This window comes from Manis pentadactyla, chromosome 2 (genome assembly GCF_030020395.1).
Source record: "Manis pentadactyla isolate mManPen7 chromosome 2, mManPen7.hap1, whole genome shotgun sequence".
Lineage (NCBI taxonomy): Eukaryota > Metazoa > Chordata > Mammalia > Pholidota > Manidae > Manis > Manis pentadactyla.
The window spans coordinates 109,810,648-109,828,583 of record NC_080020.1 but is presented as its reverse complement, the minus strand read 5'-3'; positions in this window follow the sequence as shown (position 1 = coordinate 109,828,583).

Genomic DNA, 17,936 nt, shown 5'->3' with positions numbered 1-17,936 from the left:
GTCATATTTATTTAACCAGTCATGTATTGATGGAGATTCATTCATTCAACAAGTCTTTATTGAGCACATACAACTGTGCTGGACATTGTGGTACTACAGTGAGCAAAGTAGATTATTTCTTCTGTAAAGAGCATAAAATCTGGTGCAGAGCTTCCAAACAGATATGCAGAAACAAAGGAGATCCTGATCTCTTCCTCCCTCACAGCAAATGGGCAGGGCCCACTGAGAGAGCAGGGAAGAATTCGATTCCGTTGCCTCTGACTGTGAGAAGTCCTATTCGGTGCTCCACAGAGCAGGGAAGCCATTAATGAGGCTGTCTGTGGTCCTTGTAGCCTGTGAGCTGAATGAGTGCACCAAGCACATACTGCTCCATTATGACATGGAGGAAAGGTTAATTAAGGTCAAGGAGGTGCTTCCTACTTGGACATATACATGACTGGCTAGGTGCAGAGCTCACCTCTGCTGCCCATTGTAATTGAGGCCCTGTGGAGCTTTTGAAGGAATTTATATTTCAAGAGCCAAGGAACATGCTGAAAAGATGAGCGTATGCTGGATGTGCTAGTGGGGAAAAGGAGGCCAGATGGGGCACCTGGCAGTGGCAGTTCCAGGTAACAGCCTCCATTTCTGTTTCCACATATCAGAAAATTCTATCCATCTGTTGTTTTTTTATTAAAGTATAGTTGTTATGCAATATTGTACTGGTTTCAAGTATACAACATAGTGATTTAACAGTTATCTACATTATTAAATGCTCACACCAACTAGTTGTAGTTACTGTCAATAAAGATGTTACAGAACTACTGACTACAGAATTTATGCTGTACTTCCACCCCCATGACTAATTTATATTTATGTTTGAGATTTTGTGTCTCTTTATCCACTTCATCTATTTCACCCATGTACACCAACTACTCCCCCATGGTAACCACCGGTTACTTCTCAGGTTTATGTTTTGTTTTCCTGTTTTGTTCATTTTGTTTTTCTTGTTTTGTTTTGTTTTTAGATTCCACGTGTTAGGTGAAATCATATGGTATTTGCTTTTCTCTGCTGGCCTATTTCATTTAGCATAATACCCTCTAGGTCCATCCATGTTGCAAATGGCAGAATTGGTTTCCTTTTTATGGCTGAATAATATTCCACTGTATATATGTACACATCTGCTTTATCCATTCATCTATTGATGGACACTTTGGAATGCTTCCTTATCTTGGTGATTGTATTATAATGATGTATAATTAATGATAATAATGCGGCAATAAACATTGGGGTGCATATAACTTTTAGAATCAGGGATTTTGTTTTCTTTGGGTAAATTCCTAGAAGTGGGATTACTGGAATGAATGGTATTTTTAGTTTCAGTTTTTTGAGGAGCCTCTATACTACCTTCCATAATGGCTGTACCAATTTACATTCCCTCCAATAGTGTAGGAGGGTTCCTTTTTCTCCACATCCTCGCCAACACTTGTTATTTCTTGTGTTTTAGACAGTGGCCACTCTGACTGGTGTGAGGTGGTATCTTATTTTGGTTTTGATTTGCATTTCTCTGATGATTAGTGATGTGGAGCATCTTTTCATGTGCATATTGGCCATTCTATGTCTTCTTTATAAAAATGTCCATTCAGTTCCTCTGCCCATTTTTTATCTGATTGTTTTTCTGGTGTTGAGTTATATGAGTTCTTTATATATTTTAGATATCAGTTCCTTATTGGATAGGTCATTTGTAAATATATTCTCCCAAAATATAGGGTGTCTTTTTGTTTTGTTGATGGTTTCCTTTGCTGTACAGAAGTTTTTTTAGTTTGATATAGTCCCACTTGTTTATTTTTGCTTTTGTTTCCCTTGCCTAGGGAGATGTATCCAGAAAAAAATTACTCTTGCTTATGTTCAAGAGATTTTTGCCTATATTTTCTTTTGAGAGTTTTATGGTTTCATGTCTTATATTTAGGTTTTTAATCCATTTTGACTTTACTTTTGTGTATAAGGTTAGATTATACACAATCTAACTGTGTATGTATGTATGTATGTATGTATGTATGTAGCTGTCCAGTTTTCCCAACTATTTATTGAAGAGATTAACCCCAGCTTTATTCTTCTTTCTCAGGATTGCTTTGGCTATTCAGGGTCTTTTGTAGTTCCATATGAATTTTACAACTATTTGGTCTAATTCTTTGAAGAAAGTTGTTGGTATTTTTATAGGAGTTGCATTGAATCTCTAAATTGCTTTGGGCAGTATGACCATTTTAACAACATTAATTCCTCCTATCCATGAGCACATGATAGATTACCATTTATTTGTGTCTTCTTCAATTTCTTTCACCAGTGTCTTATAGTTTTAAGAATACAGATCTTTCACCTCCTTGGTTAGGTTTATTCCTAGGTATTTTATTCCTTTTGATGCAATTGTAAATGGAATTGTATTCTTGATTTATCTTTTTGCTAGTTTGCTGTTAGTACATAGGAACACGACAGATTTCTGTATATTGATTTTGTATCCTGTGACTTTGCTGAATTTATTTAATAGTTCTAATGGTTTTTTGGCAAAATCTTTAGGGTTTTCTATATATAGTATCATAACATCTTCAAATAATGACAGTTTTACTTCTTCCTTACCAATTTGGATGCCTTTTATTTGTTTTTCTTGTCTGATTACAATGGCTAGGATTTCCAGTATTATGTTGAATAAAAGTGGTGAGAGAAGGCATCCTTGCCTTGTTCCCAATTTTAGAGGAAGAGCTTTTAACTTTTTGCTGTTGAGTTTATTAGCTGTGGGTTTGCCATATAGGACCTTATAATGTTGTGGTACATTTCCTCTATATCCATTTTCTTGAGAGTTTTTATCTTAAATGGATGTTGAATTTTATCACGTGTTTTTTCAGGATCTATTGAGAGATTATATGGCTTCTATCCTTCCTTTTGTTAATGTTGTGTATCATGTTGATTGATTTATAAATATTGTAACTTTTTTGCATCTCTGGAATAAATCCAAATTGGTTGTGATGGATGATAGTTTTAATGTATTTTTGAATTCAGTTTGCTAATACTTTCTTGAGGATTTTTGCATCTATGTTCTCAGGGATATTCATTTGTAATTTTCTTTTCTTGTTTTTGTCTGGTTTTGGTATTGGAGTGTTGCTAGTCTCATAGAATAAGTTTGGAAGTATTCCCTCCTCTTCTATGTTTTGGAATTCTTTAAGAAGGATGGGTATTAGCTCTTTTTTGAGTGTTTGGTAGAATTCACCTGTGAAGCCATCTTGTCCATCTGTTCTTGATAAGACTTTGAGTGGTGGGTCCAGGGACCTGCAGCAACTGCTCTGACAGTGCACAATCATTCTGCAAATTGGAGTATCCTGGATATTTTGAAATGCTTAGTATGAAAACAGTGTAGTTGGATTAAAAATATATTAGTATTATCAAATAAGGAATTTTAAGGTTTCATTTGTTGAGGGAAGAAAAGGAAAGCCTCTTTAGATGCTTTAAATTTAAATATAAATTCAACTCTTATATACTGATGTAAAGAATCACCTTCACAGAAACAAGTTCAAATTTCTCATTTAAAAATATTGCAAAATATTTTATTTGGTTCAACAATCAATGTACTCCCTATTTTAAATCATGCTTTTCTTATCATAAACATGGTGTAAAAACTATAATTTTTCACCAAAACCCAGTTAGAAATCAAGTAAATGCCCTAGATTTTATGCCAGTGTCCCATACAAATATTATCAACTTTAAAAAATCTGTCCTATGAAATGATATGTGGTAGGAAACACTGGCCAGTCACTGTTTCTTAAACTATCTGTGGTAACGGACCAATTTATTGTTACTTCCAGTTTGCTGCAGATCATTACTTTTGAAACAAGTTAAAATAAATGTCAATAAAAATGAATGACTAGAAAAAGAGAAAAAAAGCCATTAAATAAAAACCTCAGTTTTAATTATTAAGTTCAACAGATGGAAATTATCTTGTTAAATTGCTGTAAAAGTATAATGTTTACTCCCAATTCCTTACCTTCCTTATCATGTCATGGACTTACTAAAACCAGTTTCCAGACCGACATTAGAGAGTGGACCATTCTTTGATTAACCCAGATCTGTTAAAGTTTGATTCAAAATTTGGGCTATAATAAGAAATACCACAATTCATATTGTTAGGCATACAACCTAATAGATTTTTCTGATTATTACCTTACAATAAATTCTTAGTAGTGTAATAATAGAAAATCCTTTAAAAATTCTTCCTTATATTATATAAATCAAATTATTTTTTCTGATTATCTACTGTTTACATATGGCTGCTAGCCTTGGTCCTTTAGTTGTTAGTTTTATGTATCAGTAGACTATGTGTATTTTCTTCAAAACTTATGTATCCTAGCATAGCCAAAGCAATTTTGAAAAAGAATAATGAAGTAAGAGGAATCAACCTTCCCAGTGTTAAGAGGTCAGTCATCAGGACAGTGTGCAACTGCTAGAGAGACAGATACACAGATAAATTAAACAAAACAGACATGCCAGAAATATCACCCACATACATATGTACAGTTAAATTTTGACAAAAGAGCAAAAGCAATTCAGTGGAGAATGGATAGCCTTTTCAGTAGATGGTCCTGGAATAATTGGACATCCATAGGCAAAATATGAACCTCAACCTAAAACTCTCATCTTATACAAAATTTATCTCCAAAAAGGATCATGGACTTACATACGAAGTAGAAAACTACAAAACTTCTAAAAAAAAAAAAAGATTTAGTATCTAACCTTAGGCAAAGTGTTTTAGACTTAACACCAAAAACATGATCTATGGAAGGAAAAATTGATAGAATGGACTTCATCAAAATTATTATTATTTTTTTTTGCTGTGAAAGACTATTAATAGATGAAAAGACAAATTACAGACTTGGAGAAACACTTGCAAATCACACATACAAAAAAGGTTTTGTATTAAGAATATATAAGGAACTGTCATAATTCATCATTAATAAAAAATAGTTAGAAATAGACAGAAGATACATATAGACATTTAACTGAAGGAGAATATGAGATGAAAAATAAACACATGGAAAGAAGTTCCACATCATCTGAGGGTTAGTATCTGAGGGTCAAGGAAAGGCAGAGTTTACCAGTGGTACTCAAAGAAGGAGCTATAAAAAATATCATCATCATCATCATCATCATCATCATCATCAGTAGTATCATCATTTGTCATTAGAGAAGTGCAAAAAGAAACCAAAAAAGATAGTGCAACACACCTATCAGAATCGCTAAAATTAAAAAAAAAATAGTGTTAATTCTACATACTGGAGAGGATGCAAAGAAATTCAATCATTCATTCATTGCTTTCAAGAATGTAAAATGGTGCAACCACTCTGAGAAATAGGCTAGCCATTACTTTTAATAATAGCCATTAGTTTTACCATACCAAAAACATATATCAGAGAATTAAAAAAAAATTCTTGTTGAAATGCATACATGAATGTTTGTAAGTAGCTTTTTTCCTCCTCTAATAGTCAAAAACTGCAAACAACCAGATGGTCCTTCCATGGGCACATTCATGTCACAGAATGCTACACAGAAAGACTATTGATACAAATGACAACTTGTAGGAACTTCAGAGAAATTATGCTAAGTGCAAGAAACCAATCTCAAAAGTATATATACTTTGGATATATATATATATATATACACACATATATATACACACACACACACTTTGGATATATATATATATCCACTTGTGGAACATTTGTGAGGTGACATAGTTATAGATATAGAGAGCAAATTAGTGGTTGCTATGTGTTAGTCATAGAATTGGGACTGGGACAGATGCGGCTATAAAGGGTTAGAGCAAAGGAATCTTAGAGTGATGGTATAATTAAATATCTCGATTACGATGATCACACAGAGCTACACATGTGATAAGATTGCAGAGAACTACACACACACACACACACACACACACACACACACACACACACACACACAAGGGCCTGTATAACTGGTGAAATCTCAATAAACTCTCACCAGTTGTATCAGTGCCAATGTCCTGGTTTTGATGTTAAAGCTAGGCAAGATGTTAACAATGGGGGTGGCATTAAAAGTCATATGTATAATCAATTTTACATTTCAACATTCCATTTTCTAATGACTCAACATTAAAGCACTGGAGAAAAAGTCACACAATGATGTGTAGAGGAAGTTGGAAGAATGTTTAAGACAGACGAGACAGGACAGCACTTACCAGCATAAATGACATGTACATTGACATCTCAATTTTATATCCTTATTTTATGGTAAAGAAAAATGGAAGAAAATAAACAAAAGCCTACAAACAGAAAGGCCAGGCAGGCTGGTGATCTGGCACTCAGTGAAAACATTCAGCATTCCTTGGTATAGGGCACTGTCCAAATTCATGCCCTTATTATGTCTATGACTCCAAAAGCCTTATTGGGTAAAAGCAAGGGGACTTTCTATAAACATCATTTTTTTATCCGAATTATTTCCTAGAATAATAATGAAAAATGATAGTGAAATATTAAAGGAATGGGCACCAAGTAAGGAGATTGCTTTTCCAATGATGCCTGGGAATATTTATACTTCACTTGCTAAGACTTGAAAGAATTCTCATTGCCCATCAGTGATAGTGCTATTGTTACGATGGAATCACCAGATCACCAAATCATTTCCTTTCTGGAATAGTTTTCCCGAGTCGGTTGGGAAGTCTAGGGCTTTCCATCCCTGATGTGTATTGAGCAAAAGGGTAAAAAAGACCCCAAAGGAAATATGAGAGAAAAAGAATAGGAATTGAAAAGGAAGGGAAAGAATATGGTTCAAGTGAGAAAACAAACAAACAAAAACAAATCCAGTGTCTTCTCATTAGTACGTCAGAGAAAGCCAGACATCCAGGATACAACTCATGGCTACAATTCCCTGTCTTGTATCTCAAAGGCAGAAGACAAAAAGTAGGAAGCAGGCCTTGCCATAAGAAAAGCTGAATGGAAGAGCTCCATCTTTAGGCATCCCAATGAGGCATCTCACTCATAATACCAGGCATGAAATGGCATGTGTAGGGTGTAGGAAACGGATAGAGAGAGTAAGAATCTTTTAGTATTTTCCTTGCATCCTGAATTAACTCTAACATTAGATTTTGCTGATTAACCTATTTAATGACAACATAAATTCAGAGTAATAACTTTTACTAAATAAAGTGGATTTGTCATCATTTTAAATAAAACCTCTTCAGATGCCACAAAAAATTATACTTGGTCCAAAACATACATGGATCCTTTAAAAAAAATGTAGTGAGTGATTTATTTACATTATTAGTTAACTTTGAGAGGAGTATGAGGCAGGGGTCCAGTCAGTCCACATCAACCAGTAAATACCAAAAGGCAATTCATTGTCCTTATAATAGACAATTAGTTTCCTTGCTTCTCCAAAACAGATGGATTCTGAAGTGTGGCTTGGTGGTGAAGTCAGTTTGAAAGAGCCTGCTAGAAAGACAGGAAGATGAAAGAAAGAAAGGAAGGAAGGAAGGAAGGAAGGAAGGAAGGAAGGAAGGAAGGAAGGAAAGGAGGGTGGGAGGGAGGAAAGAAGGAAGAAAGAAAAGAGAAGATATTTGTAAGAACATTGTTTTCAACTATTTTTAGGTAAGATAATGAGCACTGGAACCCATCTACCTGGGTTTGAATCCTGGCTTCACCAATTACCACCTGTGTGAACTTTGAGTAAGTTACTTAACATTTCTGTTCTTTATCTATAAATTAAGGATAACAAAATAACTTGCTTTACAGTGTTGTTGTGTGGATTAAGTGAATTAATGTATGTCTTTATATTTATAATCATAAAGTGTTAATGACAGTAACTGTTATGGACTAAATTGTGTACCTCCAAAATTCATATGATATAATCCTAACCTCCAGTACCTCAGAAGAGACCATATTTGGAGAAAGCGCATTTAAAGAGGTTATTATGAGGCCTTAGGGGTGGGTTGTAATCCAATATGACTGGTATCCTTACAAGAAGAAGAGGTTAGGACACAGGTACACACAGAGAAAAGGCCATGTCAAGACACAGAAAGAAGACAGCCATGGGCTAACCAAGGAGAGAGACCTCAGAAAAAACCAAGTGTGGTGTGCCTTGACTGAGGATTTCTAGCCTTGTTATGGGCAGCCCTAGAAACTAACACAATGACAATTCAAGATTTTTCTAGGTATCTGGACTTTGAATGTTATTGTTTTATCTATAGGACATTATTTATAATCTCTATCATACATGATAGCTTGCGGTCTAATGGAGAATTAAAATGTGCACCTACAATGTTTCTTTGTTAAAGAGTTCACATTTAACCTACCTTCTCTCTGTTTATGTTAAAATTTTTTCCTTTAATTACATTTCTTTTCTTCAAGTCACATGTTTAAAATTGTTCTCTGCCACTGAAGAATACATCCTGCTAGAAACTACAATCTACAGTCACTGCAGAATCTGAGGGTCAAGGAAAGATCAGGTTTACCCACTCTACTCAAAGAAGAAATAATTAAAAGTATCATCATCAAAAGCAGATGTAGCACCCTTTGAATATATTAAGGCTTACTAGGGCTCTCAGGAGAATATCAGTAAGCATGAATGTCAAAGGAACAACTATGACATTGATAAACAATGTAAAGCAATGGAAATAGTAAATAAGAAGGTAAATATAAGCAAATTTGTTATACACACATATGTGTATAGATGTATAGGTAGATAACACAAGGGAGCTATTTTGGAGCAAAATTGCCATATTCTATTGGAATTAAGTATAATACTGAAGTAGATTATGACAAATTAAAAATTTATATTGTAACTAGAGCAACAACTAAGGAAATAACTAAAAAATACATAGTTTAATGCACTGAGGAGTTAAAAAATGATACTTTAAAAATATTTTTAACACAAAAAAAGGCAGTAAGATAAAAGGAATACAAGATATGAGACGAAAAACAAATAGCAATACGACAGGCATTAATGCAACCACATTGCTAATTGCAACAAATATAAATGAAGTAAACATTCCAACCAAAACACAGAGATGCAGTTGTCTGAGAGCTACGAAATACAAACTTACAATTCAAAGACACAACTTAGCTGGAATAAAAAGACGAAAATATGTATCATGAAAACAGTACCCATAAGAGAGCTGGAATAACTACATTATTATCAAACAAAATAGACTTTAGGATAAGAAATATTAGTAGAGAAAAAGAGCCATTTTTTTAATGCTGAAAGAGTCAATAGACTAGATGGATATAACAAATGTAACAATCACAAATGTACACATACTTCAAAATAGAGTTCTAACATACATGAGGCAAAACCTGAAAACTGAGTGGAGAAATAGGTAATTAAAATATATATAGATGAAGATTTCAATACTTTACTTTAACAATTCACAAAATTAAAACAAAATAAGTTCAGAAACAGACTTTTGAAACACTATCAACTCAGCTGACATATATAGAACACACCACCAAATGACTGAAGCACACACAGTCTTTTAAAAAACATGACATATTCTTCAGAATAGACTCTATGGTAGTCCATAAAACAAATATCAGTAAAAGACAAAGGAATAAAATCATACAAAATATGCTCTGTGACCACAACAGAATTAAACTACTAATAAAGATATCTTAGAAATTCCTCAGTATATGGAAATGAAAAAACAAACTTCTAAATAACTCATGACTCTAAGAAGAAATAAAAAATAAAATTGGAGAATATCTTAAAGTGAACATTCTAAAAAATATGTCAAAATGTATGGGATGCTGCTAAAGGAGTGCTTAGAGGGAAATTTGTAACTGTAAATGCCTATGTTAGAAAGAAACATGTAAAGTCAATAATGTAATCTTCCACTCCAAGAATTTAGAAAAAATAGAGCAAATGAACCACATAGCAAAAAGGAAGAAAATAACAAAAATCAGAACAGAAATTAATGAAGTAGAAAACAATCAGGAAAAAAAATCACTGAATCAAAAGTTGGGTCTTTGTAAAGATCAACATGATTGATATTCTTCAGCTAGACTGACCAAGAAAAAAAGTGAGAAGACATAGACGGTCAAAATCAGCAATGAAAGAGGAAAATCACTTCATACCCTACATAAGGAATTATAAGGAATATTACAAACAACTTTATGCCAGCAAATTGCACAATGTAGATAAAACAGAAAAATTCCTTGACATACCCATTTAAAAAAAAATTCAAGAAAAAAATAGAGAATCTGACTAGGTTTATATCAAATTAAGAAATTAATTTTTTATGGTAATTAAGAATCTTCTCACAAACTAAATGCCAGCTCTAAATGGCTTCACTGGTGAATTCTACCAAGCAGTTAAGGAAGAAATGTCAAGCTCAGTACAAACTCTTTCAGGAAATAGAAGAGGAGGTTAAAGTAGAAAACAGAATGAGTCCCCAGCTCATTTTCTGAGGCCAGTTTTCTATGATAACAAAGCAGGACAAAGACATCACAAGAAAAGAATTCTACACACAATATCACTCATGAATTAAAACAAAAAAATCTACAACATGTTAGCAAGCTAAATCCAGAAATAGGTAAAAAAAAGACCATGATCATCATGATCAAATGGAGTTTCACAGAAATCCAAGGTTGGTTTAACATCTCAAAATCAATATAATACATCATACTGATAAAATTTAGAGAAAATATGATTATAGTAATAAATTAAGAAATAGAATTTTAAAAAACTCCAATCCCTATTAATGATAAAAATCCTCAATAAGCTAAAAATAGAAAGAAACTTTTTCAATTTGTTTTAAGACAGCCACAAAAATCACCTATAACTAACATTACACTTAAAAACTGAGTGACTTTTCTGTAAAATTCAAAAGGCAAGCCAGGTCTCAGAATGGGTAAAGAGAATCCCTTTTACATTTTGAATTAACTAGCAGCTGAACATGTTTTATTAATCATATGTTGACATTCTGCTATACAAACTGTTGTTTGTGTACAAACAAATGTCCTTTATTAATTGGGGGTACTGCTACAAATTTTCCAGATGTCAAAATAATGCATGGCCTTATAAAGATGACAATAATATGGTTTGTCATATTCCTCCCATAAACATACTCCACATTGTAAACACATAGTAGTATCTATTTTGATTAATGACTATGTTTAAACCACTAGACATAATTCCATTCTTATGAAGTCACACTGTTACAGTCAATAAGTTACATTTTCCACCACAACTAACACTTTAATGTCATTAGTCCTAAATCCAGTTTGGCTGAAATTCAATTGGACAAAGCATTTTTATTCTTGCTCCTTGTTGAGTTGGAGCAGAATAGTCAGTTCTTTCTGTCTTCTGACTTTTTCTTCTGTTTCATTTCAAATTCAGAGACAGGAACTTGGAAAAAGAGGGTCTTGATTCACAAACCCACTGAGATTCACCCTGACAGGAGCTGGTGTAGAACCCACTGTGCAGACATATATGGAGAATATATTTTGATTTTCAGTGCCATAGAGTCTAGTCCAAAGATGGCAGGTAACACATCTGAAAGGTTTTTAGTAAATTTTATAAGCTGTCCAAAGGAAGGAAAAGCCCTGGCTTTGAAGCTAGACATTCTGGGTTCTAGTCCTACTGCTCATTAGCTGCTTGATGAATAAGTTATGACACCTTTCTGAACCTCCATTTTTAATCTGCAAAAAGACTTTCTGTAACTTTTATGACTTTAAGCTTGATGGTGCTGCCAAACACCGTCCCATCCTGATCCTAATCACAAGGAGATATTTCTGCAATGTACCAAGAACTCAGGAAGGCCACTCTGTGAGATCAATAATTAATTATCTGTAAAGAGAGTGAATGTCTCAGTCTTCATGCTCTCACATTCATTTCTCAGTCTGCTTAAATGCTTGATACGGGGCTTGGCAGTGTTTTATCTTTGGACTCAAAGGCAGAGCATAATGATTAGAGGGAACAATGGCAAAGAAAGAAAAAATATCTAGTTATTCATGTCTGGTGCTGGCTTTAGCATGGTAGTAGAAACTTGATGTGCATCCCACAGTGCTGAAGAGAAGCCTCCTCAGTCATTGTCTCTATCCACTAACAGGTAGTCCTGAGAAACACCCATTACATGGAGTTAGGCAGGCGCTAGATGAGAAATCTATCCACATCTTTTCATATGTAATCACAGCTTATCCTCTCTCTGGACAGTATCAAAAGCTGATTGACCAACAGTGCTCCTTTCCTCTGCGCCTTCCCGCATTCTGAGACACTCTCTCTTATGAAATGCATGACCAGTTTACAAGAAAATGTCTATAAATATAACTACCTAAAACTAGATATTTGTTCAGAGTTTTTAGGCTAACCAGTGTGAATAGATACTGAGTTGAAAAGGATAATAATTTTTATGCCTTGGCAGAAAAGCAAGCCCTACATCTGGTCAAGAACTAAAGGTCAAATGAGATAGGCAGACTGCTAGAAAAACAAATTATAAAAACAGACTCCCATAATAATTTTCCCTATACATGCTGCATTTTCATGTTTGAAGTCATTGGAATGCAGGGCTGTTTTTCAGTAGTTACAAAAGAATGATAATGCTTTTTCTCATATTAGGGATTATTGGTACTAAGGAAATGCTCAGTTGGCTATGTCCTTAAAAATTAAGCATTATAATAAGATGACTGAAGGACTTTGGGAAATGCTGTCTGGCAGAATGTGCCTATGGAGGGAAAACTGCTTCAGTCTCCCAAGGCAAGTCTAGATTCCTTACTATTCCAGCTCAGTAAGATTTCTTCCTTCCAGGGGAACAGCTGGGTTTGTGTGAGCTTCTGGGGGCAGAAGTCTCAGGAGTCGAGGAACTTTTGCAGCTGCCCCCACCAAACCCATTGTTTCTTTTCTGAACCCCGAAGTCAGCACTTAAGTACTTCCTGTTGTTTTCTGCCTCCTTCAGAGACTTCTCTTAGAACTGCACAAAATCTTGCCTAGAAATACACAGCTTTGAATGTCATGATATTTTGTAAGGCTGGCCAGTGGATGAATGTGAATATAATTTAGCAATATTTTACCTTCACTGACAGCTGTTGAAGTTAACTAAACTAGGAAGTCATAAAAAAAGGCTCCAAACATTCCACATGCATTCTTTAATTCTATTTCCCTGAATCTGCTTGAGGGAAGTCTCTTAGCAGATGTCCCAACCATATGGCACTGTCCTAGCAATAAAGTTTTATAATTCATGGGTTGGGAATGTGTTAAATGGAAATAAGCGTTTTGGATACATATGTGTTGTTTACAGTTTTTATGGAAACAGCTACAAGTAAATTGTGGCAAAGACCTCTCATTTATGGAGCGTTCATTCTTTCTTCTCTGGAGCATTTCTCAGACATTCTTCCATCACACTGTCATGCAGTTGGGCAAAATGCTAGGTTCTCTTTGCTTGAAGCACTTCAGTCTTCTCCTTGGGGTCTCTGACACTTTTTTCTTTCTGTCTGAATAGGTATATACTTTTTTTTTCTTCCTGCCCTGTGCCACTGACTACTTCATTAAGCTCCTCAAAATCTTTATCTCCCCACACCTGTCCCAATAGATGACCACGGATTTTGAGATTTGGAAATCTCTAATTGATCCAAGCTCCACTCAGATGGGCTTGCCTTCCTTAATGTATTATTTCTTCTCCTGCCAAGTATGTACACCTTCTTCAGTGATTATAGCAAAGTTGTCTTTTAGACGTCTATCAGATTCATGCTTAAAGTTTACAAGATAAACAGTAGTGAGAAGGCCAGAGCAGTGTTTATTAAATCTCTGTGGGCTTCTTATACACTGTAGGTAAAATTGTAATATTTCCAGAATATCTCATCTGGCTTTAGTGCATCTGCATATCAACAGGTGTTTCTAAGGGGTGGAGAAAAGTAGTTCATCTCCATATCAGTGGATAATTACCCACTGGGCAACCAAAGGCTTATCTGAACCTGAGAGGTTGGGGGGAGGTCTTGCTTGCTTCTGCCAGAGCAGGAGAGAGAAACAGCCTGGACTGAAGTTTGTAAGGAATAAACGAGTTTTAAACTTTATTTCTCCCTTTGACTGATTTTGGTTTTAGAGGTATTTGCCCCAGGATTTCCTCTCCCAGGAGTTACACACACACACACACACACACACACATACACACGTATATAGGTTATAAAAGTATTTATACTTAATTAATTATATTAATAGATTTGCATTAAAAAATTATGATTATTAATCTATATGCTCTCCTTATTTCCTGGGCACCTGCAGGAATATAGTGTCACAGCACGTAAGGAGCATTGTTAATGTTTGTTGTATACATTGAGGAAATCCAGAAGCACAGCTTTTACTGCCACATAAAAGCACCTCCTGCTCTGAACCGTCCCAGCTCCCATATTCCCTCCCTGTTTACTCCTGTAGCTTTTCCTGGAAGTGTTTAAGGTTTTTGTTTGTTTCCAATCAACTTCTCTCATCTTAAACAGGGGTGAGCACACAGAGAAGAGCAGTGACCCATGGAGCAGGAGGAGAACTAGGGGAGGGCAGTGTCAGGAGCTGAGTACTTGGGAGGGGTGCAAACTGTCCAATCCGATGTCGATGTCAGCAGGGTGAGGACTGAGGGGTTGCCTTGAACCTAGGAACGCAGAGGTCATTTCAGGGAAGTGCTGGTGATGGCACAATTGGCATGGATTTAAGGAAAAAAGATGGAGAAAAACTGCAGTCAGGGAAAAGAGATAAATCATTTAAGAAATTTTATAGTAAGAAAAAGCAGAGAAATAGGAAAAGCAGGCCAAAATGTTTTGATTTTTGTTTTCCCTTTAATGGAAAATCTTACTGCTTTTTTTTCTGACTGGAGAGTAATGATTCGAGAAAGATGGAAAGTCACTGGTGCCATATTTACAAGTAGGTGGGAGGGGATAGACAGCAAGGGGCAGCCTTGGCCTGCGCAGGAGCACAGAAGGCAGGTCACACGTGCATGTAAATCCTTAGATTGTTGGTGCAAGAAGTATTTCAAAGGATTGAAATTTCAAAGGCACTTTGGATGCCTCTATGTCCTCCATGAATAGGAGTAATTGTTAACTAATTTATGTAAAGCCTTTAAAGAGAATGTAAATCCCTGAATTCCATTCCAGGATAACTACAGAGCACACATTGGTCTAGACACTTTTCCATGCATTATTTCACTTTCTGTTTATAAAACTTTATATTCAACTCATTCCTTCTTCTTTATAATGACACCTTCAAACTCAGTCTAGTACTCCCAAAATAAGGGAAAAGCTTGCAGAGAACACTTGAAATTTTTTATTTTGTATGCGTATGTGTGTGTGTGTGTGTGTGTGTCTATATTTCTTTTTCTCCTCAACTGTTTTCTAAAACAGACTCTGAGAAGTGCTGTATCAAAAGGCACACACATAATAAGCCTGAGTAGATGCCCCTGACACCTCACATCAATCTCCTTGGTCCACCTTGAATTTAGCAGGAACAGCCGGAGGAATTAAGACTTACCTGGTACCCTTAGTATCCCATGTTAAGGCTTTCTACCTAAGCCTCCTCTGAAGGGTACATAACCCAGTGAGGACAACCCAGGAGGCTCCAACAAGACAGGACAGGAGCCAGCTGTGTATCTAAGTGACAAGTCTTCTTTGTATGTGAATTTGTTTCCCAGGGTATAAGCTCTGATCTCACCCTGCAGGGGCATGTTGGGGAGGCATGCTCTGTATGAATGAGGACATATAAATAAGCCTGCTGCCCACCATGGGGATGCTGTGAAGGCCACTGCTCTTCAGGTCCCCCTTCTTTTGTCTCTATCCCTTGCTCCTGCATCCTGGGATGACTTCCAAAGGAGACAACCTGAGCCCAAGAGCTCAGCTCAGACTCTGCTTTTGTGTCCATTTAAATAAAAAGAGAACATTTAAAACCATGGAGAGGGCCATAAAATTAAATAAGAAAATAAATCCCAGCTAATATGAATAAGCACATCTGGAAGCTAAATTTTATTCTGAAAGTCCCTGGTAACCAAAGCTTAAAGGAGAAATGATGGGGAAATAATGCCTATTGTCTTATTGCAAGAGGAAGGCTACTGATACTGATTCATTTGGTGGAATTCATTTTTCTTTTAGAAAAAGTATAAATAAAAGTAAAACTCGGATAAGATATAATAGTGCCTTAAAGTGAAACACTGTGGTGAGGCAGCCATATTCTTCACATCTCCCCATCAGGAAAGCCGTTTTCATGCTGTTTATGCATAAATGCAGGCATTTTGGCAGGCAATCAAGCACAGATCATGCATCTCAAGTTGAATCTGCGTGTTTTAGGTCATTCCAAAATCTAAACATGCTATACGATGATATTGCTATCTAAATCCTGATGGCTTTTTTAAGAAGTAAAGTGAAAAAAGCTGATAAAATATTTTCCCTTGTTGTACAGACTCTAAAGTAAAGGAATAATCTTTGATTTGCTTTGTAATTAAGCCTGGCAAATTCCTCTGCCCTTGGAAAAGAGTGCATACTCTAGATTTGCAAAGCTATGAAAAGGCAAAGCATGTCGCACCTGAAACAGCAGTCTTTCAGGCTTAAATGAAGTTGTTTGCTGACATAAGAATGCCTCCACTAATTCAAAAGGTTGTCTTTGTCATTTTGCTTGTGGCCAACCCTATACAACCAGAAGTGAGTGAGCTAATGCCTGGTGTTTTTCTGTAGCTGTTCAGTCTATAAATAGTAGTTTTGTGAACTATTACTAACAGGAACTTCTAATAATGCAACACTCCCAGTTTGTAGTGACTTTTGTCTGAGGAATCTGAGACCTATTCCAAGTACTGCATATGTGACCCCTTGTATCAGTTATGGCTCAACCAGGGAAGAACCAGTAGGAGACATATGCTAAGAAATATATTGCAGGGACTGACTCAACAAGTCCAGAATCTGAAGAGCAGCCCATCAGGAAGGGCAGGCTAGGACATGTGGGTGCTGAGTGGAAATTTCTTCTTCAGGGAAGCCTCAGCTCGACTCTGAAGGCTTTTCAAATGATTTAATCAGGTCCACTACAACTAAGATGATCTCCCTTACTAAAGTCAACTGATTACAGTTAAATCACATATACAAAATATTTTCATAAAAACACCTATATTAGTATTGGTTTGAGTCACTGGGGACTGTAGCCTGGCCCAGTTGACACCTCATAGTCCCTAAAGGGGAGTTATAAACTTCTGCAGTCTTTGGCAACACTGAGGCAGCCTGGCAAAGCTTCCTTGCATAAAAGCAAGCAAGATAAAAAGAATTGTGACAACCTCTTTTCCTGGGAGTATCTTTCTAAAGAACTTTGTAGCTCAGTTCTTCAAGTACAGCACTAATATCATACATATTCGAATGCCTTTAACAAAATATCTCAGGGTCTCCAGGGACTCATGACAGAACTCACCATATTCCCCAGGGAATCCCCAGTGGCACCATTCTGATCTTCCAAGAGCCCTTTGGTGAACTGATTGAAGATTTTTGAGTAGCCAACATCAGAAAGATCCAAAAATTCTCTATCAGAGAAATCTCAGTGACATTACCATAGTCTCAGAAGATATCTGCATTAGCCAGATTTCTAGATGATAGACTAGAAACACCTCTTATGCTACTGTACTTGTGCTAATAACATTGGGATATCTGTGCTTGAGGTATGAAACTGTCCCTTGTAATGACGGTCTGACATCCTGGGAGGTCATCAGCATAGATTTCTAAAGAATATCTTACCTTGCTAAAACCTCATGTCTGAGGTTCTTCATGTAAATTTAAAAGCCTAATGTGCATTTCTAAAATCACTTACTCCTCTGGAAAGGTTATCTATTCAACAATAACAACTATTTTTTTTTAAAAATGAGGATGGGCAGACTGTGTTGTATTAATGTGATGTTAGCTTGTGAAGGTTCTTGGTTGTCAGTGAAACAAGTGACATTATTT